The sequence below is a fragment of the Cryptomeria japonica genome, chromosome 1, assembly GCF_030272615.1.
Source record: "Cryptomeria japonica chromosome 1, Sugi_1.0, whole genome shotgun sequence".
NCBI lineage: Eukaryota > Viridiplantae > Streptophyta > Pinopsida > Cupressales > Cupressaceae > Cryptomeria > Cryptomeria japonica.
Genome location: NC_081405.1, coordinates 189083645 through 189109422, shown reverse-complemented (window position 1 = coordinate 189109422; position 25778 = coordinate 189083645). Strand labels below are relative to the sequence as shown.

Genomic DNA, 25778 nt, shown 5'->3' with positions numbered 1-25778 from the left:
CACAAAGTTAGTTTCCTACTGAAGAGATAGGGCCCGTCTCCTATTTTGAAATAGGGCCCAACTAAGAAGGACCAAGGTGCTAGGGTTCTGGTCCTTCTCGGTCAAAGACCTTGATTTATCCCTAGGGAGAAGGATATCCCTCCAAGAAATCAACTAGTTGGTGAACATGGCATCAAAATTATATTTAAGACACTCAACGAACCTAGATAGGAGATGAGGGGACACGCTAATGTAGGGGCACAAACATGAGGTGTAAATTTACCCATTGACAATTTACAATGCTACATTTAGCCCCCACTTTAATGAGAATATGAGCCTTTGCAAATACTTGTAGTAAAGTAGACAAAAGATGACAAAGGGGAGCAATTAGGAGCACAATCACAAGGAGTATAAGACATCGCTAATTTTGAGGAACTAAATCCCTAATCTTAGGATCTTAACTCACTTAAACACATGTAAGGGCACACAAAACAAGACAAAAACAAATAGGAAAACAAACAAAGGCAAGAAAAGATAAAAGACAAAAGACACACAACACACAAAATCTCAAGACCAAAACAAGACCTCAAGTCAACTAGCTGAAGAGTCCTCTATATAAAAATGTCTCAACCACTAATATCATTCTTGAAAAATGTCATATTCTAGAGCAAAATAATGCATCATCATGAACTACAAATAGAAAAGCTATGAGCTCATGAGAAGAAAGGAAGAAGCATGGATACATATTCTATATGTGTGTTTCTAGGTGATCCATGAGAAGAAGAATAAGAGAGGACATGGATACACATTCTAGATGTGTTTTTCTAAGTGATCCATGTGGGGGAGGAGAGTAGGAATAGTCTAGTTGTGTTTTTATAGTTCCACTCACCCTCTTGCATGTGTGCAAGCGATGTTTAGTTTTAGGTGTTAAGCATCCCTTATAAGAGTTTGTTTTCTCTGGTTTCAAGCATGCAACAACCTGTTTAAGACATATAATGAAAATACAAATACCAAGGGGCAAGTCTAGTTCCGAGAACATCTCGTATAAGAGTTTCTTTGCTTTGGTTATAAAAATGTGCAACCTCGTTAAAGACAAAATATGTATGCCTAGTTTCAAGGACATCCCATGTAAGAGTTTGTTTGCTCTAGTTTTGGGAATGTGCATACTATCTAAGACATATATCAATGTTATGTCTGGTTTTAGGCATAAAACATCTCATATAAGGGTTTGTTTTCTCTAGTTTTGTGAATGAACATCCCATTTAAGGCATGCAAAAATATACTACAATATAGTAAAAAGAGGGCAATATGTATGCCCTCCCTTAAGACATAGCCCTATGTTGATGTCTTAAGGAAGCTAGAAACAAGGATACCTAGCTTAAACACGAAGGAGATATGCTTTAGGCAACAATGTCCATAAATCCAATCTTATAAAGAGGGAATATTCTTATAAGCAAGGACAAGATAATTGAAAAAGAGATATCTTGTGCCAACAAGTGTAAAGAGGATCCTTGGAGGAGAACATATCTTTGCTCAAAATAAATCTAACTCCAAGAGGAGTTCTTGAGCAAAAATAACATCTTCTACCAAAAGAAGGGAATGAGATCAAGAATGCATACCTTCCCCCTATTGGTAGGTGAAACATATTCTTGATGAAGGATCACTAGTACAAAAACAACAATATATGACTAAAAAAACTACTAAAAATTGAATATAAATGACTAATCTTGGTCACGTGACCATTAGTAGTTTATTGTTAGTCATTTATAACGCAACCAAATTTATGACTAAACTATTTTAGTTATTTATTGGTTGTTTTGATTGATCAATTCGGTCAATGATTTAGTCAGTGATTTGGTCATTGATTTAGTCATTAATTTAGTCATCGATTTAGTCGTTAATTTAGTCATTGATTGTTGTTAATTGATCATTTATTTAGTCATGGTAGTGATTTATTTATTCATATATTTAGTCATCAATTTAGTCATTAATTTAGTCATATATTTAGTCATTACTTTAGTCGTTGATTGATGTTAAGTGGTAATTTATTTAGTCATTGTAATCATTGTCATTAATTGGTAGTATATTTAGTCATTTTTATTCATTGATTTTCATCCATTGGTAATATATTGTCATTTTTATTTTTTGGATTCCACTAATTGGTAATAAATATAGTCATGATATGAATATTTTATTAAATACCATAAACTTTATAATGCAAAAATAATATAATATTAAACTTGAACTAAAACATAAAAGCAAATAAAAATATTAAAAATAGAAGGACAATGTTGTGGGTAATAATGTACACCTAACCACAAGAATCACAAAAGATTTAAACTAGAACTGCACCATTCCACCATTAACATGAACTCACACAAAAGAAGAGAAAGGCACACATAAAACAAAATGCAAGAGCCATAAGTTTATTCCAAGTAGCATGAGAATACTTCTTTTGCCAATCTTGAGTTAATTACAATGTTTAACATGCTTTTGGCTATGATATCTCAATTCATATTTTCTTTTGTCATACAAAACTAACTTATATATTACAAATGTTGGAATGATCTATAGAGTGTCAAACTCAATGCAAAACTGGAAACAACAATGAGCTAGATTTAGGCATGAAATGTTGTTTCACATCATAAATATGTGCAAGCAAAGGCTAATTATCATGGCAAGAGTGTGAGTCTTCCCCTTGGATAAAACAACAAATGAAGTCTTACAACACAAAACAATAACAAGAATAATTGCAAATTGAAACAAGGACATAATAGAAATAAGTACCTATTGCCTTTTCTAATGACTTAAACTGAATAAATTTTTATGAAAATCATTTCAAAAATGAATATTCAATTGTTATTTGACAGACACCATTCTTGATGTCAAAGGCTTGAATTTATTAGCAATTTAGATAAAGGAGATCAAGCCTAACTGACTACCTCAGGTTTTTCAAATATGGTGGTAGTCAATCCATAACCCAATGGATACAAGGGATCATAGTGTTTGTCTCACACATTCATAGAAGTTGAACAACATTCTTAAACCGTGTCCTTGACAACTTTCCTTGAAAAGCATAATCACCAAAAATTGCATCAATCACACCTTGACCCTCACTATCGGGAAGCTATGCTGCAACAAAGACATCCATCACTAGAATGAATGGTTCCACTATAAGTGGCCTTACAAATATCAATAGTACAAGGCATTTCAAGGAAGAACAAACATTGTTGATAGTATTGCCTCCATCTAAGGGAATTGTCAAATTCAAATTATCTCCAAAAGTTTCTACATATGGTTGTTCACCCAAAACCACAAGGGCATATGAAAAATATTTTCCTTTGGTGCAGTCACGGTTAGGAGGGACCTTGATGAGATCTATATGGACCGTGCAACAAGAGTAAACACACAAAAGAAAGATAAGATGATGGAGGCAATGAAGAACTGATTGATTATATCATGAAAACCGATTACAAATGACTAGTAACATTCGGGCTACAAGATTTGGCTCACTCGCCTACTACATACATGCTCAATTACAAAATCGATCAACTCTGGACCTCTAAATCTTAAGATATATCTTCTATATTCTTTGAAAATTAATTATGATTCTTAATTACATTGATTTATATACTCAAGAGAGATCCACGTCAACCCAAGAGGGATAGAATATCGAAGTACAAGATCAAATGTGCAAAACCACCAGATCAGCCTCCGCCAATGAAAATCCTTTGAAAGATCCAAAGGAAGAAGTGTGAATTAGAGGGAAGGTCAACCCTATGCCAAGAAACATAGGAATCAATGAACTGGGGGTTTGCAAGCTATGGAAAGGATCCGCAAGATTCACCAATAGCAAATAGGTCCAAGCTATTCTGGTGTTCTAAGCCAAAAAACTGTCTTGGAATCTAGGAGTGATAAATTATTGGAAAAAGATCTAAACGTTCTATGGTTCAGGGATAAGGAAGATAATCATGAGTACAAGCAAAAGCCAACTCCACAAGATCTGGTGAGCAAATGCAAGAAAATGCAGACAAAAAATAAACTGAAAAAGAAATGTTTTTTTTTTTTTGGTTGATGCAAGATTTCCAAGAATTGGGGATGCTCCTACATCTGCTTTCACATAGTTTAACTCTAATGCAACTCCCTCCAACTTTGAGGCATCATTTAAATGTGAATTGAAAGATGCTACAATTTCAATTGCCTCAATGGATGCACCAGTTGTAAAGGCAATTATTCTTTGTACACACTTTGCAATTCCTTCTTCAAACACGAGCAAATGCTTAATTTTGCTTCTTGTGTATTTGACAAGTGTGTCCCTAAGAATCCCAAGATGTCAATAATAATTTTGACGACCCAATTTCAGATTTAAAAGTGATGCCTACCACCACAAAATTTAGTCGAAAAGGATGCCCATAGTAGGTTATTTGGATCTACGAAAAGAACCTCAAAATGTCTTCCAATGGAAACAACCCGAACACTAATCAGGGTAAACTTGTACACAAATACATAAATGATTAAATTGCAACTGAGAAATTTAAAAAGTATAGCAATTTAGTAAAACATTAAATTTCACAACTTATCAAGATAAAAAAATTTCTCTGAGTTCGACCCTCGTTAATGAGGGTTCCTTACTTCTCCAAACACAGCTAGGAGACCCAGATGCATTTTGCCTCCATCAAGCTAGCTTCTTTTGCATATACATATAACTCATCTTGAACCAGCTGATTTACAATTCCCTCTATTTGCTTCAAAGCATCAACATTAATAGGTTTGCCTATGAGAAATAACACAATAAGAGGAACAAATGATACTTTGATGGCTCAATAACACCTGCAGAAAAAAGAAACATTTCAGATGTAGGTCACTTGTAAAGTGAAGCTGAAAGCATAAAAAATATGTATGTATACAAGTTACCTAACCATGTGATAAATCAAAGTGGAACTTGTTTGGAGCTACCAAGGATCCCTTTTGATCAATGTGATCACCAAGTACAACCTGCAAATAGAAAATAAATTAATTTTAGCACTAGTCATAATATCAATTAATATACATCTTGCCCCAAATCAAATATGGATAGTTAAACACATACCTTCAATACAAAGTTTAACATATGAGTACATGTATGATTGGGAGAAATAAGACCCCTCCTTTCATAGTCCACCTGTTTAAATCAATATTGATCAAGGTTAAAATATAATGATAATTATCCAAAAAGAATCTGTACAAAACTTGTAATTCATGAAACACACAATCATTGATTACCTTACAAAAAACTTCATCCCCTACACATATCCTGTATGTTTTCCCTAGAATAGAACCAATATGAAGGGCATACCTAACATATATTTGGGCATTCCTAACATCAAAAAATCCATATGGACTTTGATAGATTCCAGTGTCATAGATCTAAAAACAAATTCAACAGTTGATTAATCATTACTAAAAAAACCCATGTAACATTAATTATCTTGCAAATCTGAGCTGAATGCTTAACTACTCTTCCTCTGATTAGGATATAGAATCTTTGTCTCAAGCAAATATTCACATTCTAAATGTTAAAAGACAATATTTGCAATGATTAGGATATAGAGATGTTACAAATCAGTGGTCATGATAGAGGATGATGTGGGTATTGAAAAGCGGTAAAATACAAGTGCATCCACAAAGGATATTGATAACAATCTCTGTTAATATAAATGCACACGATCACAATCACCCAACACACAAAGTAGAGGATAGTTAGATGAATGCTAGAAGCCAAAAAACAAGTGAAAAGCAATTTTGAATTAGTAGATCAAGGGGTCAAGGGTTGCAAAGTGATCAAGAGCCTAATTAATGGTGGAGATGCATCCTCTTTATGCACCTAGAGTAGAAAAAGAGGTAATCAATGACATGCAAAAGACAGTCCATGCCTATTAGAAAGAGGAATAAAGCCATAGTCACAAGATGACAATGAAAAGGTGACAAAGCACAAGGCAGTATTCTCAATTAAAGTTAACAGTGAATAAGAGAGGCAATACATGGCAAGATGTTTGGCATATGAAGTTCTATTGCACAAAGATCTTGAGAGCAGTCAAATAGTAAAAATCAGTCTACATCACTATCACAAAGGTCATAAGGGCATATGTTTGTAGGTGATAGAGCACAAGGTAACCTTCATAATCATAGAACATACACATGAGATTTCAAGAAAGTCTCATAAACCCTCATATCATGGACAATGTTCAAACAATGAAGAGCAGATTACTCATCAAGTCACAAACGACCAATAAGATCTTAAGCTTGCAGTCACAAGATAAAAAATAATTCATAGCATGAATAGAAGGCAGGGTTATGATATCAATAATCATTTCATAGTCTTAGAAATATAAGACATAGATCATATTTGAGTTTGTTGTAGTGAGAAGCTACAGGAGCATATATGAGAAGATAAGATCATGAAAGACAAAGATCATTGTGAAGGTGGAAAGCATCAAAGGAACAATGCTAAGGAGGATTCACAGTAGTCAAAAAGTATTAGTAAGATGCTATGGTGATTAGAACAACATCTAAAGAATAAGCTTAAGGTAATAAAAGAGAATCGTTCATTAGTCATAGCTTTAGGTTCTAAGATAATACATAAATCTCTCTCACAGAGCAAAGGGCAAGGAGTTTTGAGAATAATTTGGATAGCTACTAGGTTGGTTTAAAAGTAAGCTTGATGCATTCCAATATTTTTCATGACAAATATAGGCATTTTAGCAACACAAGAGCTCTTGCAAAATCCCTAGTAACAACAAATACAACCCCAAACCAAAGAAATCAAAAGAACAATCCCATGACTGTAGAAAGGGAGAAAACTCCACAAGGCATGAATAATTCAATAAACAAGAGCCATGAGAGCAGTAATCACCAGTCATAAGAGAAACCACAACCCTTGATATTAAATGACTCATTAAAAGACAATACTTTCAAGCTAGGTTTTGAAACTCTCAAGATAGGATTTTGAAAAAATATCCAAGTTAACAGTAGCAGCTCCAAGAAGTCAAAAGGCAAAAATAATAATGAGCAATCTGTTACAAGGGTTTTAGACAATCATATGGGATATTAAATGTCTCCCATTGACACTAATAATAGCATCTGCTAATGACTCAAGTTTTTTGACAATGAAAAATTTATGACCATAAAAAATATATTTATTACATCTTAAATGAAGTTATCAAAAATTTTAAAAATATTGTTCACATACATTACTTGAACACCCCGTGTCTGTCATCCTTTTTTGTCTTTCTATACATATTGATTTTGTATGTTGATTGTAAATTTTTGTGTATAAACATTGACTTTGATGAAGATTGTTCCTTGACTCTTCCTGGATCCTCCCTCTTTAATAGACACAAGACTGTTTTAGGCCTATTTCCTTCACTAGTTTCCTGTACTCTTGTGCGACTTCATTAATGTATCTTTAAGCCATTATGTCTGACACTCCTTATCATGCTTATCTGTGTTGAAGACAAACTCTTCACAACATTCATCATTGCTCAACATTAACATGATAAATCTCTGCTAAACTCACTGTGATATGTTCTTTCATCCTGCAATAATCCTTTGAGCTAGGGTTTTGAAGCCCCTTTTCATACCTTTTATGACCCAGTTTGATGGTTGTCTTTTGGACTAGTTCCTCTCCTTCTTTATAACCGTTATGACTAAATCCACCTCTGAGATTTGGCTCTATTAAGATTGAGAAATTGGGAACTATCTTCCGGAACACTGGGAAAATACTATCATGATGGCATTTGTTATTACACGGTCAAGTTATGTTGCTACAACAATATTCTTCCTCCGATGTAGGCTCTAAGGGAGTTGTTCTAGGTGCATTTATTCATTATATTAAATGCTCTTTATACTTCTCAACATAACTCCATGCACTATTTTTACCCTTTTATGCTACAACTTAGAAAAATTGCCATCGTTGTGCTTTGACCTTAAAAACAGTGATAGCCTATTCATGATTTGGCTCTAGTTTCAGGTCATGGACATTATCTTCTAAGATAACACACTTTTTTTATTGAGTATTGCTCATGGATGCTTTAATTCATGATATGGGATTGCCATTATTGCTTTCTCTATAACTATAGTTGGGAACAACCATTTTGACCCTTTGATTACTACTATTAAGAAATTATAAACTGCTTATATTGTCACAACCCTTATTATGACTTGATTTGATCAACAATAACTCTCTATATTGGTTCCTTCATGGTGTGATTGAAATGATGTCCCATGTAGTGCTTCAACTTATGTTTGAGATGCACTCTATAACTTCGAATACATATTGTTGTTCTTTCAACAATGAAACTCTCTACTTTTATATGCCTTTGTGATTGGTGATTGGAATCTTTTCAAAGCTTAAATCATTGTCTTTGAAGTCTAATATGTCTATGTGCTACACTAATTGCTTGTGCCTAGACTATGCATCATTACCTTTTGTTTCTCTTGGTATTTATTTCTATTAATAATGCTCTAACAGTGAAAATCACTATTCTTACTATGAAAAGGTTGCTTGTGACTGTGTGCTTGCAATGGGTGTATCTTTTGGTGTCACTTGAGTATAACAACAATAAGGATTGATAGGGAAAATAATTTCATAAAACCTTTTCAACAACACATGTAATTGTGCTTATTATCACCTGACTATTACAGTCATTCATTCCTTACACTTTGTTGTGACTATTATTAAATACTTGCAAACCTCCTTGTTGCTGCTCTCAATTATCTGCTCACTATTTAAATGGAGACTTTAGGGATGTGATTCTCATGGGCTTTCTTAAGGTTGTATTTTAAACTCCTTAAATCTTGATCTTTATTCAATGATTGGACTGCCCTAATGTTGAGCTCGTATGGATGATTGTTCATCGTCTTTGGACATTTGGGCTATCCATATTACTTTGTCATAGATTTTGAAGCTCGTGATATGTTATTAATGATTACAACCCTTGTCCAATAGCGATATCTATTCTAGGGTTGTTGTAGCTCATCTTATTTGTTGTACTGCTCTGTGAACTCCATTTACATGCTTTTCGTGATATTTTTACCAACACACTAGATCTATATTGGGTACAACTCCTTATTCATTTGGCTGCTTTGATGTGCAAGACTGTGTTATTGTTGCACACCTGTAAATTGATTGCTATTGATGTACTCCTCACTGGAGCTCTGTGCATTGCTTGTTGCCAAGAATTTATCCTCATACACTTACTGCCATTAGTCTTTTGACTTGACTGCTACTAGGAGTGTAGGTGAACTCTTTATAGGGCTTTACTTTGCTGCTTCTTCTAGATCTATTGTTCCTTCATGATTGTCAAGAAAGCTACTAACCCATAAAAATGGCTTTTGATATTGTTTAATGTTCTACTAAATACCAGAGCACTGTAAATGCTTTCCAGGTTAGTCTATGAATGCTTTATAGTTTGTTGTAGAATATCTTTTGAGAAATTATATCTTTGCACTACATAGTGGAAGCCCTTGATGGCATTCTATCCATTTTATTGTGCACCAAAATCCATTGTTGTTTTGTCAAGATACTTCTTGGACTATGGTGTATGAACCTGAGTATCTTACTGCCTCAAAAAACTTTACCTGTACTTATGACTTAGATTTTGTATTTTTTACATTTTGAGTACCATTGAAGACTTCCATTGCTAAGAAATGACTGGGGATTGCCTTTCACACTGCAGAGGACATAAGCTTCATACACATCTAGTATTTTATGATTTCTTTGAGGCTTTCCTTGACTGAGATTTAATGCTTCTCCTTTGTTACAAATCTTCCTTGGCTACGAACTTGTGAAAATGAAGAAAAGAATTTGAAAAGAAAATATAAGTCATGCCCAAGACAATGAATACTCCCTGCCATTTGAGCCATGAGAGTTAAGTAAGGAGAATAAAAGTTGAGTGATAGTGAGAATATTTTATAGAAAACAAATATTCACTCGAATTAACATGTAGCTCATACGAGCAAATGACACAGTAGAGCATGTAGGAAACCATACCCCTTCTCTTAAAGAAAAATCTTGGCATTTTCTTGTAAAATCTTGAAAACAATCCCATCCATGCATAATACTACTATTCCCATGAGATTTTTGATCTCCTTTTTACCTAAGGCCGCCATGAAACTGAATTTATGAGAACTAGGGGCATTTTTGCAGTCAAAACTCATGTTCATCTTCTTAATCTCAAGTTCAACTTGAGTTTGGACATGCAAAAATGGAGTCTAACATTCGCTCCAAAATGGCTTTAAGATTTTTGACTCCAAAAATATGTGAAAGAAATGTTTATGACGTGAAACTTTCTAAAGACAAGATATAAAATCAAGCGGTAAGAAGCCTTCTCTATGATATTTTCTTGACAAATTAAAACCAAAAGCTCATATTTAACCTTGAAATTACCCCCAAACCTTGGGACTTTAACATTTCACAACATAGCTATAAAATGAAAGCCCTTTGATAATATTTTGACCCGAAGACAAAATTGGATAACAGAGATCAAGGATATATCCCAAGAGATGTCCTTATAAAAAACCAAGTAGCACAAACCATAAGATATCTGCAACCACAAGATAAAAGACAATCATGACAAGCATTGTCAAAAGTAGCTATTTAAGGATTTAAAAAAAAGACAGTGCCTCAAACCATGCATAATTCCAAAGCCTCCATTAGCATGGTAAACAAAGAAGATAACATACAATGACAGGACAACAACCATAGTGCTTTCAATGAAGGGATCAATGAATACAAAATTTTCATGTCCTAACCAAATACAAGTATGGTGTAATGAATAACATGCTAGTAAGATTTGTTCCATGAGAAATAGATAGAGTTTAAACACTAATCAAGTGTACGGGAAATACAGTCTAAGTCCTTAAAGAAAAGTAGTCAAACTTGAAAGATGCAAATCACAGTTATGGAACTTAGATCTTTTCAGAACCTATGAGGACTGTCATTAGCTCATTATACAACATTCCTAATGATTGACACAAGGTATTAACTCTTCTTATCTGACCGTTATACTGTAACCTGCATGCCACTGATCATTGGCTTGAGCTATACCTGATGATGATTGTCTTATGAAAATGTCATGCCTTGTATTGATGTTCTTTCTGTGTGAAGGGTTGCACTTTATACTGACATATGATGAGGCTTTGGAGATGACTATGAACTTTTTAGAGGAAGGAATGTCTTTCCTCTGTGGACCCTTTCTATGGTGTTGTCTTCATGCCATATGACTAATGTAATGGCATTGCTATAATTCCAATAGGTTCCTTTGACTGTATCTTGGCAATGTATTAAAATCACTGCCTTCATATTATTCTCAAAATTCTTCTTTAACTGCTTATGACAATAGTTTACATGGAACTTCTTGTTGACCTTTTGATTGTTGTAGATATTCTTTGGTAATGGACTGTGACTAGTGATTGTGTGTGATATAGATTCATGGCTGCCCTCAGATACCCTATATCAATGACTATGATTGTCTTACTCTAACTTGTCCTTTTGCCCTAATTGTGAAGTCTGCAAATGACTACCAAACTCATGACTCTGTGACTATTCTAATATTTACCTTAAGGCCTCTCATTGTATATTCAACTCTGTCCTTTTGATTTCTTCATCTTGTATTTTGTCTTTTCAAGCTCTTGTAGCTGTTAATATGCTCTTCTAATTGTCAATCTTTTGATTGCATGCTATGTTTCAAATATTGGATCTCAAACCTGAAACATCATGCTTTTGGCTGCTATTGCATGATGTTATACATATAACTATTATTTGGGATTTGTATTTGGTGGTCTACAATTCCATGAAGGATTTTGCATTGTACTTGTGATTGGTATATTCCTTTGTAATGGATTTATTCATACCACTATGGATTCATCTATCTGTTGAACGTTCTTGACAGTTCTCTTGGGTATGATGGCTCGTTAACCCACATGTTGGTTGGAAAGTGTGATCTAAAACTTACGTACTTACTGTTCTTGCTATTTTGTAATGTATTTGTTTCAGACCTTTGTGTTGCTCTTTGTATCTCTGAGATGAGTTTGTGCACCATGACTCTATTCCTTTGTCTATCCATTTTGTTATAACAGTGATAATCTTTTGTATATCCTTCTTGGTACATGCTTTTTACCATTTTGATAAGGCATTCACTAAAGCTTTGTTCTATGTATCTACTATAATATGTGGATTCTTGTTATAGTTCTGCAACCAAACTTAGAGCAGTCAAGTGACTGAATCATTGAATCCATATCTCTTGTAATAAAATGACTCCTAGGAATGTCATTTCCTTTACTACTGATCATAGATTGCACCTATGACATCTCATTGTGATTTTGTTGCTCTATTCTTTTTTGAGGCTTTGAAACTCTGCATTGTTAACCTTTACTGGAATATACCCAATCTAAGACTGTCCTCTATATCTCAATGTCCTAACTTTTTGGTCTGTGATGACTGTTATGTGTGTGACAGGTCTGATTCAAAACTACCATTATCATTGAGGACTTCTATGATTGCTTTCTTTACTATTCTCTAATCCTAAAAGCTATTGTGCTCTTGAAATACACATTGTTTTGACTACGACATTCAAATATGATTGTAAATAAAGCCTCCTTTATACTATAATATTGACCCTAAATGTTGTAACAACCTTATGCCATGGTGACCACATTATCGCCCTTGATGATTGTGCTTTTGTTGTGAACCATCCATTAAGGGTTGTTTGATGCCTCTAGGCTGCCCAACCTCTTTTGTGGGGCTTTAACACTATTAAATATAGTCCCTTGAGAACTTGTTGTTGCAAAAAAACCCTTTCACTATTTTAGGCGCATGACCTCCTATCTCTGTCCTTCCAAGTATGGTGATTCTAGGTAAAAGGGTTGCTTTATGTGGCTGTTATTTCATTTCTAATGACTGTATTAGCTCGAGTTAAGGTTTCTATGCTTGATGAAGAGGAAGTTTCACTAAAATCATGTTGTATATCTTTTCGGGAGAGCACACAATGAGGGGATAGATTGAAGCTCACAAAAACCCTATCTTTCAACCTGATGACTTTCACTTTACTATGAAACCGATCAATGCATTTTCTCATACAATATAAGCTCAAATCTTATGCAAATGCTCAAAAATGACTTCATTTCTTATGAAAGATAATGAGAAAATTATGTAGATGACCTATAACTGTGATATAATTGCCAGATCTGTGCATGAAGCTACTTGTGAAAGCTTGAACTGCTCTATTGATATAAACTTTGAATCACTCCCCATTCCACGCATAAGCTCCTTGATGTTGTTGCATGATCTTTTCTTATAACTACTCTTTAGTGAATGATTGTTGATGCAACAAGGGCACGAAGGATAAGCATGTAATGTTCTGCGCAAAAAGATTCGTTGCCATAGTCAAAGTATGAGATAAGATGTATTTGACCAAAAACTTTAAAGAAAAATCCCTAAAAAAACATGAGAACTAGAAGAGGAGAGAGTTTTTAAAACTTTTCTTTTCCCTCCTTCCTTCCCAAACTTGACCTTTTGCATGGAATAAGGCTTTGGAGAGACCACCTTATAAAAAATAAAACTCATAAATGTTTTATTTATTTGACATTTTTAAATAATATAAACCTTTATTATTATTATTATTATTTTTATTTCTTTAAAATCCTTTATATAAGACCTAAGGCATATCATAGTCTATTTTTGTTCTTAGAGTAAAAAATAGGTAATACTAAGAAACTAATTTGATCAACTTTCCACAATCCATAACTGAATTAGTAAGATGTTTCTGGATTTGATTGTGTATATCTTTTTTGCATCAACGTTTTGGATCACACTCTGTGATCCGTCATCAGGGTGAAAGAGAGTGTGATCTGAAACGTTGATGCAAAAAATATATACACAATGACACTCTCTTTCATCCTAATGACGAATCACATAGTGTGATCCAAAATGTTGATGCAAAAAAAAAAAAACACAATCAAATCTAGAAACAACTTACTGACTAAGAAACTAGATCACTCCAAGATTTAGATTAACTTTTCATACACACACACGTGTGTGAATATATGGTTACAAAGAAAAGGGTTAGAATATGTTAGCCAACAGGAAGTGCGTCAGGGGCGCTACCCCCAAACCCCCGTTGAATAATTTGGGGAGAAAATCTGTTGATAAAAGAAAAAAATTTAACTTTTGAGTCTGATTAAGCTTCATATAACATGTGTGTATGTGCGCGCGTGTGTGTTTGTGTTTGTCCTTCTCTCTTGTTATCAACAAATTTTAACCTAAAAAGCCTGAAACTTACTTAATATTTAAAATCATCTTAAAGGCCAAAATTTTGAAAGATTAAATAAATCCACAAATTTATTCTTCGGAATCGAGCTTCAACTCTCCACCACATATTCCATTCTCGTGTAATCTTAAAGCGAAGAGGTCGAGTCAAAATGGTCTGTTTTAGAAGGTCTTCCAAATTCAGCAGGGACAAATAACCTAGTTAGGGTTTCCCAGGGGATGCAAAGTAGTTTTGAGGGTTTGAGGGAGTAGAGGTTAGGGTTTAAATAGAAACAGACAACGCTGATTAAAATGTATGGGCACAGCTTCGTTCGATAATTTCGCTCTTTAGGTTTTCCTTTTCTTTTTTACTCTCGCAGAAGAGTTTTAATTGTTTTATCATTGTTTTTAGGATATACGAGATCTTTTTTCTCTCTTTCAATTTATTTTCCCTTTTTTCCGTAGGTTTGATTTATTTATTCTTTTAATTTATTTGATGGAAATTACGTTTTGATTGCACCTGTTCTCAGGATTGCATTGTGGGTGATTGGTTTTTGCGTTGAGATAGCCGTAGTTTTTTTTTAACATATTTACAGTCTGTATAATATTGGATTCTTTCGATTCTGTTTTAGCTCCTGAAGATTATAATGATAGGTCTAGGTAGTTTTAGATTCTGTTTCCCTCTTCTTAAAAGTCGGTTCTTTTATTTTTAAGGTTAAACAAAAGGATCACTATCAGTAGTAATATTATGTTTTTATAAGTACAGCTGCTAATGACAGGTGGTTGGCTGCACTTAAAGTACCAAATCGGGGCTGTCTTACATTGAAATTTCCCTAATTTCCTATGTCTTAGTTATTGGCTGTTTTGTTGTGGCGGGGATATTAAATGGGTCTCTCTTAAAATCTTATGTTATAGAGATGGCTACAGATCCTCTACGACCATTCCATTTGCAACTTTTGTAATGTCTTATTATGGTTTGCGAAAGATAACTCATTAGTTGCCTTATCTCGTTTTGGCCTGGACACTCGTGAGAATATTAGGCTTACTTTCAGGTACACTGGGGTGTGCTTTGCGAGCCTCTTGCAGATAATTCTGAGCATGTTGAAAGGTGATGGAAGCTCACCTGTATTTAGTGGTCCTTTTGTTTTAGAAGTGAGTTGATGTTTCACAAACTTCCTCAAATCATTTCTAAAACTAGAGGAATTCCACTGAATGCCTTTTACAATACAATATGCTGTATGATAGTCTAAATTGCTTATAATAAGTAATGGGATCCATTTGCTCAGAATGCTTTCATCTGCATTATAAAATGGTGAGACAATAGTTATCCTCAAAGTATTGGTTGATGAAATGTATGCCGTGGTCTTAATAACTGAGCACTTCATTTTAGAATTTGGATTGCTCTAAATTGTATTAATGAGAATCTTGAGAAAGTAAACATGAGGTGAGTATGGAAGAGAATGCTGTTGGGGTTGAAGGTATCTTTTTATGGTAGTACCTTAGACGTGGAATGCAACAAATTGGCATTGAATATTAAATTTTGGTTTAGCATTAATGATTTTGTGTTTTCTTGTAGGTTCCTTGGTAATCATTCTCCGAGAAATATGAAATAAGAGCAATAATTATATATTTTCCAACACGGATATTGTTTCACATCGACATTATTTAGTTTCCATCTTCAGAACTGTACCACTTATCGTTACGTTAATTGGTTGAGCTCCTAGAGATAAGTTTGCTTTACTGTTAGAGCTCCATTCAAGAATGCTTTGTATTGTTAGAAACGTGAGCACTGACGTGTCTTCAAAACATTTTTAGAAGATGACTTGGTAAGTCTTACTTAAAGCAGGCGTGTTTTTTCTTGCTTGTCCATTCAATTGACATGGTGTTTGTTTTCTCTGGATTTGGTTTATCTGCAATTGTTCCCTGCCTGCAAGGCAATGAGAAATGATAACAAAGTTTTGTGTCTCAATTCAGATCTGGGCTGTACCAGTAAGTGGTTTGCTTTTAAATCTGAGCTGTTCCAGTAAGTGGTTTGTCTTTAAATCTGAGCTATTACAGTAAGTGGTTTGTCTTTAAATCTGAGCTATTTCAGTAAGTTTACAGCAGTTTATTCTTAATGCTTTCAAAGTTTTCTGTTTTTTATTCTTTTTACATGTAAAGCCTTTCAAAGCTCTCCTGGTTCTCTATGCAGTGGCTCCTAAGCTGTAGAATTTACCCCTCCTGTCATTTATATTCATATATGGCTGGGGTCTTAGTGGGCACTGTACTAGACAAGAGTGCAAAGGTTTTGCCTGGGTTCCTGAATCACCATTTCCTTCTAGGCCGAGGAATACAAGATGTGAAGCAAGATATTTTAATGAAGACCCAATCAGAAGATGGTGGGGAGTTTACATGCCAAAGATGAAAAATTCAGGCTTAATTATGACTTTCATACATGTTGTGCACTATCAGGATCTGGATGTGTCTTAAACTGATATGAACTTTCTCAGCTTCTTCTTGATATGTTTGACAAGAAAACCAGTGATATTTATTACATGAAGATGAGAAAATTGCGGAAAAATGTGCTTGCAATTATAAGGATAGAAGATTTTACATGATTGGTCTGTGGCACAAGCTTGTATGTTTGTAGATGGTTTGGATGATGTTATTAAATGACATGTTCAATTTGAATGATGCCAGTTTATAAGCTCAATCATGCGATAAACTGATAAAAACAAAGCAAGCTGCCATGTATCTTGATACGTACAATTTGGATGATGCCAGTTTACAAGCTTAATCATATGATAAACTTGTAAAAACAATGAGCAAGCTGCCAAGTTCCTTGTCAATAGGTCAGTCTAGCTCAAATGGAACCCCACTACACTTGGAGGAAGAAAACCACTTGAGGTTGATTATGATTCTCATCAGGCAGTTGGGGAAGAGTATCAACTTAATAGTAGACGATTCTCATGCAAGAAATGGGTGGGTTTAGGACACAAATGCAAGTTAAGGCAATCATCCAACACATTGAAATGTTGAATGGATAGTATGACGGCAATGAAGAATAGGGACAAGGTAGTCCAGTCATCTCAATCTTAGAAGAATCCCCATTAATAGAGGTGGCCGCTTGAGGTATGTATATAATTTCATTGATTCCTATATTACCCCATCAATTTTTTTGTGATTTTTGTGCATATCGTACATTTTCATAGTATGGATGTCAAGACGATCTCAAAGATGAGGCCATAAACTGATGATTTTTCTTAGCTTTTTCTTTGTGTTTGACAAGAAAACTGGTAATGACTATTAAACAGAGATGAGAAATTTGCTGCAAAATATACAATAGTTACAGTGATAAGTTTAGAAGACTTTGCATGATTGGTCCATGGCACAAGCTTAGATGAAATAAAAGGACATGTACAATTTAGATGATGACATTTAACAAGCTAAATTGTATGAGAACTGATTAAAAATAAAGGCAATCAAGTAACAAGCTGCTAAGTTCTGCTGTGATGTTTTCACATCACCTCGTTGCAAATGGGGATGCCCAATTTTTTGCTCGTTAGTATAGGTGTTTTTGCTTAGGTTAGTTAATCTTGCATAGCTTGGCAGTAGTTTCGTCTCTAAGCTCTTAAGAGGGTGATGTTCTTCTGGGATGCTAAACAATGTGATCAAATGAGATGACTCCAAGGTTCCAATAGTCAAGTCTTGACCTTATACATTGATAGACTTAGTAATTGTGATGTGATGTGATTTGCTAGAATCACAAAGGGGACTTATGTTGAATCCGAATGTTTGAATACTGTTGGAATGTGGAATTTTACTTGATTTAAAAAAAGGAAAAGAGATGAAGGGTTTAGAGAGATCTAATCTGCTCCTAAGATCAATGACAATAATGGATCATGCCTGGATGGACACATTCCTTCAATCGAGTTTTGCATCACCATGCTACTAACGACCACACAAAACCAATGCAATCTTTCGAGGGAGACGAAGATTTTTATAGCATGAATCATTCACCCAAATACCCAGCGCAACTTGAATAAACTCATCCATAATTGAACTTAGCACATTTTTAATGTTCAGACTAACTATGCACTACAATTGAAAATCATCCAACTACAAATAGTATGACAACAATTTTTACCTTCTCCTATTCTACTTTAACTTACTGCTAACTGCTTGCTATTAACCTTTACAAATGAGGGGAGCAAGCCTTTTATAGTGCTTACAATACAATTGAATGGCCAAGATCAAATCCATTTCAATGGCCAAGATTGAAAGATAGAAACCCTAATTAGGGTTTGTTACCAATTACATAGCATTTAATGCTCGATCAATGATAAAATTACAATAGATAGCACACATGTCCTTCCTTGAATGTTTGACCAATGAATGATGAGGTTAGGTACATTGAACTTTGTGCCTCCACATGTGGTAGTTATCCTCCTTGTTGGATGAGTCAAGTGCATTGAATTTGGATGTCTTGACTTGGAATGACGTGATTGGTTGATGATGACTAAGCACCACCTCGGCTAACTGCACACCTTGTAACTCATCACAAGTGTTTACTCTTTCATGATGTTGATTTTGATCTTGCGATGATGAATCTTCATTCTTCCCTTGCAATGTTGGTGAGTGTTGGAGTGTTTATCTTGTATAGCAATCCGCTTCCTTGCCTTGCTTGATCTCTCCTATTGTGAAGTCTGCTTTCTTTCCTTGTTGCAATGTTCCTTGAGATGTGATAGCCTTGATCTTCTCTTGGAACACCTCCTCTTCATGATTGAGTCTTTGTTTCCTGACCTCTCCAAGTTGCTGGGATGTAATTGCATCTGAAAAAGTGTCCATCTCCATTTGACTGGAACTTGATCCCTTCTCCATGTCACAATTCCCTCATGCCATTGATACAATGATGAAGTTATGTTGATCTCCGCCTTTGATTGTTGAGTCTTGACTTCCATCATTCACATGTTTACTCCCTGAATCAGACCTGAGTCTGAGCCTGATTTTCCCCTCTGCCTAATTCTGATCTGCCTTGAAAAGTCTAATTTCTGATGGAAAATCACCTTTTTTGTTGTTGTTGTCGTCAGGGTGTCCCCGTGGCCCCAGCCCAGCACCCCGACCTTACCCTGGTTCAGGCTGGGGGTGAGACTAATCCCTGCGGCCACGGTGCCATCAGCACCGCCCCCAAGTGTCCGTGGCAGAATAACTCCGGGAGAGAGAGTCGAACCCAAGACCCCAGGGAGCAAACCCGAGACTTAAGAACAACTACTCTAACCCGTGGGGACCTGATGGAAAATCACCTTACTCCTACTACAATTCGTCTTATTTCTGCCTTATATTTGCTTGAATAACCTCCGATGTTACCCTGTCTATGCTGGAAATTGCTTGAGAATCAATCTGAACTTTACCCATGCTTCACACGTTTGCATTTTGAAATTTCAATTCTTTTAGAGGGAATTTTATTGTTTTTTCACTCAGATCGGCCAGCAAAAGAAAATTATGAATCCCACTTTGTGGAAGGGTAAATATAAATTCTGGTCGCTGCATTTATAACACAATTCACACTTGCAAATTCATTTGTTCTCTGCTCTGCGTTTTAGAATTGCCCTATTAAGGTCTACTGGGCGAATTAGGTCTGAGTTTAGGTATTAGGTCTGATTTTTAAAGGTTTGATTTTTATACCTGAGGCGAATTAGGTCTGAGTTTTTACCCTAGGTCTGACTTGGTTGTGGATTTGAGGGAGCTAAGGAAGGATTTCTTCATGCTGGCCGGGCTTTTGGGAGGTAAGTGGAAATTTGCCCATGATGGCTGGGGATTTTGGGATGTAGTGGGAAGGAAATGGCCGGGCTTTTGAGCCTATACTGGAAGTAAAGTGAATTTGGCTGGGTTTTTTGATGCTAAGTGGAAATGCTTTGGAGCTGGCCAGGGATTTAGATAGCAAGTGGAAGTAGGCTAAGGGTGGCCAGGCTTTTGAGCATGAACTGGAAGTGAAGCAAGCATGGCCGGGGTTTTGAGGGCCAACTGGAAGTTGATAGTGAGATGGCCGAACTTTTGGCCGTGAAGTGGAAGTACCTCATGATAGGCTGGGCTTTTAGTCCCCAAGTGGAAGTGGTGACTTCTCCTTCCACATTAATATTTCTTTGCCACCCTTGAACATTCAAATCATTCTCATCTCTCTTCACCAATGTATCTTTCGTCATCATTCAAGCATCATGTTTTTCTTCATTTTCAATGCGAACTGAGTTCATTGCCAAGTTCAAGGGAAAATCAGCCATGGTTGGGGTTTTGAGCCTGAAGTGGAAGTGAGCTTCTCTAAGGTAGGCTAAGTGGAATTGTGTTAGGAAGGCCGAACTTTTGGCCATGAAATGACAGTGTAATGTCCCCAACCAAAAATTTAATATTGCTCTTAGATCTGGAAAATAGATTCACAAATGTTACACAACTTCACTGATGGCTTGGCGAGGTATTAAATATTAATGAAGTTATTAATGATTAAATGACTTTATGTTATAATTTAATAATTAAAAGTTAATAATAAAGTTATAAGTGACTTTATTATTATGGGTCATGACTTCATTAAAGAGGGGGCCATTTATATTATTTTATTAGGCTCTTATATCAAAGTGATTATTAAATGACTTTGGGCACATTTAATATTAAATGCCATTTAAATAATCATAAATGCCTAATAAGAGAGAAATCGAGCTCTATGAGAGGATACAAAAGGTTTAATTGAAGGAAGAGCTCATTATTGAGAATTGTGCATTTTGGAAATTGCTGAAGTTTGTGAGAAGAAGGAACTAGGGTTTCAACTTCAGCCATTGGGGAGCGGAAATTCTTCAATTGTGCAACCATTTGAGGGATTGTGATATCTCCTGAATTTGGTCTTCAGGGAGGACTTCATTCGGAAGCTCAGTTTGTATGAATTGGTAAAGGAAGGAATTTTCACTGCCAAACAATTATCTACCTTTTTGCGGATCAGATTCCAACCTTGGGCAAGGGAATTCAATGAATTCCATCAGCATTTTGAGGAGTTATTTTAAATCAGTTGCAGGCCGTACTGATGCAGGTCCGTACATGCTTCTAGGGTTCGAATTAATACGTGCAGGCTGTCAAAAATTTCGGATTTGCTGCAGAAGGGGGCGCTAGGGTTATTAGAAGACATATGCAACAATTGCTGGTCAATTTGCAGCTCCTTCAGACTGGTGCGAATTAATTGTGCTGGCCGTACCATAGCAGCAGGAGTATAATTGCTGATCAAATTCCAAGTTGTAGGGAGTTATCAAGTTCTGGTATGATTGAAAAGATTAAATTAGCAAATATTGGGAAATAGAATAAATATATATCTGCTGTATGTCAACATATTGGTGTGATTTTGCTAAGTTGTACTGAATGATTGAATGCAAATAAGGAAATTGCTTGCTGTTCATATATTGTTGCATATCAACTTTCATGTTTTAATTGCTCTGGGAACAAATACTTACAAGAAACCCTTGGAAAGAACTATACTCCTACTTTTTTTGAATTTTGCAAAACAAGGGGTTACAAAATTGAGAAACTAGGGTTTCTACATGCATCCTTTAATCAGGTCTGAAACTGATTATTGCAGCAGTAACATCAATACATTCAAACTCGAATTTATAAGCAAAACCCATAAAAACTATTATAACCCAATATCACCAGTGTCACTGTAAACACCACAAGCTGATATTGTTTGATTTACAAATGGAAAACCCATAGAATATGATCTTATACAAGATTAGTAACAGCCGCAAAGCCCTCAAAACACATCTGGAATTACTGCAACAATATTAATGAAGCCCTCAATACACACAATGGAAAACTGCTGAAATCTTGAAGGTTCAATGCAACCTCTGGATGAAGTTGCTCTATGTGAACAATGGGGTTTTGTCCACCACCTGAAACTTATGGGTTTCCGTCCACAAGCCTCCAATCTCCAATGGGTCCACTGAAGAATTTTGCAGAACATGAACTTCATATTATAAGAATTTGAGAAGTAGAAATGGCATAAAGATCCGTTTTCCCAAATATGCTTCATATTTATCTTGTCCTTGGCCAATTTGGTGGGAAAATCATTATATAGAAATGTTACAATTTTCCATTCCACTCTTACTTTCCAAATATGCTCTTGGTGGGAAAATCATTAATTAGAAATATTTCAAACTTCTCACTCCACACTTGGTGGGAAAGTCATAATTAGAAATATTTTAAACTTACCATTATGACATAAAATCCAACCTTTAATATTTAATTGTCCCCATTAAACTGGAAATAGTTGGACAACACTAAATATTAAATCAATAAATCTCCCTATAGGAGAACAAAATGAAAATGTTTGCCAAAATCCAATTTCATAAAAAAGGGGACATGACACAGTGATGACTTCTCTCCTATCACTTGACTTGCACGCATCACTTGAGCACATAGAGTTGAGAAGACCTTAAACTAGTCTGGAGGAAGGCCCTTACTACTGCTAGACTGCCTAACTTGCTTGATCCCTTCCTGACAATCAAAGGCACTGCATCTCCTAACAAGCAAAAGGTTAATAACTAAAGAAACTACTATCAAGCTAGATTGGCCATATCTAGAACCTCCAAAAATTTCAACCCAACCTATCAAGAGACTAGGAAACATACTTAAAAAGGAAGAAGTATTCTGAACTGGATCAAGGCACTTAGTCTTTGATTAACCATGTGTGTGCAAATGTATTCATTCCAACTCACAAGAACATTGTAACCCTTAGAATCTATCGTGACTAGCTACGTGGTTTATCCAAATTTCAAAAGTATCCTAGACAAAGCCTCGTTGCCAGTGAGTGTCTATAGCCCTGACAAGGTTATTGTTGTAATCTCACGAATATTGCTCCATTGCTAGTTGGGTGTCCATAGCCCCGATGGAGTTACTCGCATGTTCCCAAAGCCAAATACTTTGATATTTCCTCTTCATTTCTTTTCTTCTTTTCTATTGATTTTTTTTTTTCTTTCTCATTTTTTTTCTTTATTTTGATACTGCCTTCTTTTTCATATATTTTCCACAATTTGGTTCATAAGCAATGAAGCTCACATGGGTTTGAGAATTATAGTGGTGCTGAAGTAGGATTTTAGATTTTTCACTAGTTACGACTTCACCTAAGAGACCACAATGACTTAGAGCAATAGATTAAGTGTGTAAAATATAGTAATCAAAAGATGTCTGTATCAAGACACAATAAGTGACTCTCATTCAAGTCAAGTACAAATCTTAACCGAATGATAAAGTTAGAGAGGAATGACCTCGGATTCTAAAGCACATCATGAATAGATATCTAGGAAATGAACCTAACATAAAATCCGAAATGAGCCAGTGTGAGAAAACAACACAAACGACGTTCTCACAAATAAAGGTTCCCACTTAAGACACCTACATTAAGCAACGACTGACTAAAGCAAACTAAAAATAAGGCAAAGCAAACTAAACTAAACTAAACTAACTGAGCCACCTAAGAATCTTGAGTCAACTAACTCAAGGCAAATCAAGAACAAGGCTCAACAAAACGACTAAACAAAAAGAAAACTTACTTTAGACTAAACTAAACCATATACAAGACTTCTAGAGCGGACATAGCTCAAAGAAGCGACATATGTACAAGATTTTACACGATTTCTCAGGATATGTAGCAAGAGCATGGCTACAATGATAGCGTGGAAATGTACAAATTCATCTTTAAACTCAGTGAGTTAGGCTCTCACAATGCATCTTTCATACTCAATCAAGACCTCACACAAGATGATCAATTGGGGTAATTCATTAAGTCCATGATCTATCCGTATGCTAGTTGTTTTCCCAAAACCCCCAAATCAAATTCATAATAACTTTCAAAACTCAGATTAAGGAAAGAGACAACTTAGAATGTTTCGTGCTTGGATGGAGACTCCTACTTGCTATCCACCAGTGCATTGTAGGAAGAGAGATTATCAATTGCTTCAGGAGGTCACCATTAGTGATGGATCATTTTGCTTGCGTCAATGACATGTTTTCTTTCACTTTTATGTTCTTCTTAAATCCTTAGAAATGGACTTAGCGCAACCTCAAATTGCTCCACTTTTCACTTTCATGGGGACAATAGGTTCAATATCTTACACGAACCATGCATCCTTGTGAAACTACATAAGCATATCCTTGAAAATGAGAGTCTCCTTGATAAGTTGATCTTCCAAGATTTCTTCTAGTGGTTGCTCAAATGCTGACATTGATGGTAGCACCACCTCAAAGTGCTCTTCGCTCTCTAGTTCCATTTGTTCATCTTCAAGGATGCTTGAAAGTTCTTTCTGTTGGACAACTTGAAATTCTTCATTTGATTCTTCTTCTTGTAGCAAGGATGTACGCTCATTTGAATCCTCATCAAGGGTTTCTTCCTCGTGAAGTGTATTGAAGTCACTTCCTTGTTCTTGAAATGGTAAAGCATCAAGTGAATCATGATGATCCGCTAAGCTACTTATGCTCTCTATTATGTTTTCCTTCTCAATCTCATGATGATCCGTACAAGTTTCCATGTTTTGTAGCAATCCATGCCTTGATGTCTCCAAGCATTGATCTTCACTTACCATCATCTTGGTGGCTTAAACATCTTCAATTTTTTCTTCAACTTCCTTGGATGCAAGGTTATCCTCAATTGTGACGCCTTGACTACTTGGCTCATTTATACTATCTTCTTGCAACTTTTCTGGTAATGCTTTAGGAGGTTGAAGTTGATGATGAATCATGTCTCTTGTGGCAATTTGTTTGTCTTGGAACAACGTTCACAATGACTCTTGTTGTGTTTCTTCTATGAGATTTTTTGGCACTCCCCCAAATAACATGATGATGATGATGTCTTTGAGCGTCCCCTCAAATTATTCTTCATACTTGGGCTCGCTTGTTATAACTTGCAATTGCAATTCATTTTCAAGAATCTCCTTTTGTAGTATGGACGAGTATTCCTCAAGGAATTCCTCTTCTTGCAATGGACTTTCTTCTTTGAGTGCTGAATCAACACTTTGATCATCACTTGTCACTACCTCTTTGGTTTGAACATCCTCTATCTCGCTACATCCCTCCTTGGGCACAAGGTACGCAAATTTGTTTTCCACAATAGAAGATTGACTGTCTAGCTCAGTTATACTTTCTTCTTGCAACTTGTCTCCCTCACCTTCAGACAATGTAGCAATGCATTGTTCATGTATTCTTCTATACTCATCAGTTGCAAGATATGCACTCCAAAATTTATCCACAATACACTCATCCTTATATAGGATTGGCAATCCGAATTGGCATCTGGCTTGATTGATGGTTTCTTTGCATAATGAGCAAGTGAATTCAGAGTGGAATGCATTATGAATCCTGCACCACAATGGTAACAATATGCTGTCTAGGCATATGTCATCTTCAAGACCAAGCTAATTTTCGATCATCCCTATGAATCTTGAAAGAGGATCATTGCTCTCCGGGAAATTGAAATTGCTTGATTCCACCTCTGGCTTGGGGACATCCCAAA

The 25778-nt window shown here is 35.5% G+C and overlaps 2 long non-coding RNA genes across 4 annotated transcripts; one reads left to right on the top strand and one right to left on the bottom strand.

Moving 5' to 3' along the window:
* Window positions 1–4505: 4505 nt before the first annotated feature.
* Window positions 4506–13451, bottom strand: LOC131070112 (uncharacterized). Of its 2 annotated transcripts, none has more exons than XR_009112279.2 (4): window positions 13178–13451; window positions 5069–5140; window positions 4899–4974; window positions 4506–4809 (listed from the first exon to the last, which is right to left on the bottom strand). It is a non-coding gene; the product is annotated as an uncharacterized LOC131070112 (long non-coding RNA). The 2 variants fall into 2 exon arrangements; XR_009112278.2 differs by having other exon boundaries at window positions 4507–4809; window positions 4894–4974; window positions 13178–13448.
* A 930-nt stretch (window positions 13452–14381) lies between these two features.
* On the top strand, window positions 14382–16857 carry LOC131070111 (uncharacterized). 2 transcript variants are annotated; one of them, XR_009112277.2, is made up of 3 exons: window positions 14382–16089; window positions 16238–16320; window positions 16455–16857. It is a non-coding gene; the product is annotated as an uncharacterized LOC131070111 (long non-coding RNA). The 2 variants fall into 2 exon arrangements; XR_009112276.2 differs by having other exon boundaries at window positions 14382–16320.
* The last annotated feature ends 8921 nt before the right edge of the window (window positions 16858–25778 follow it).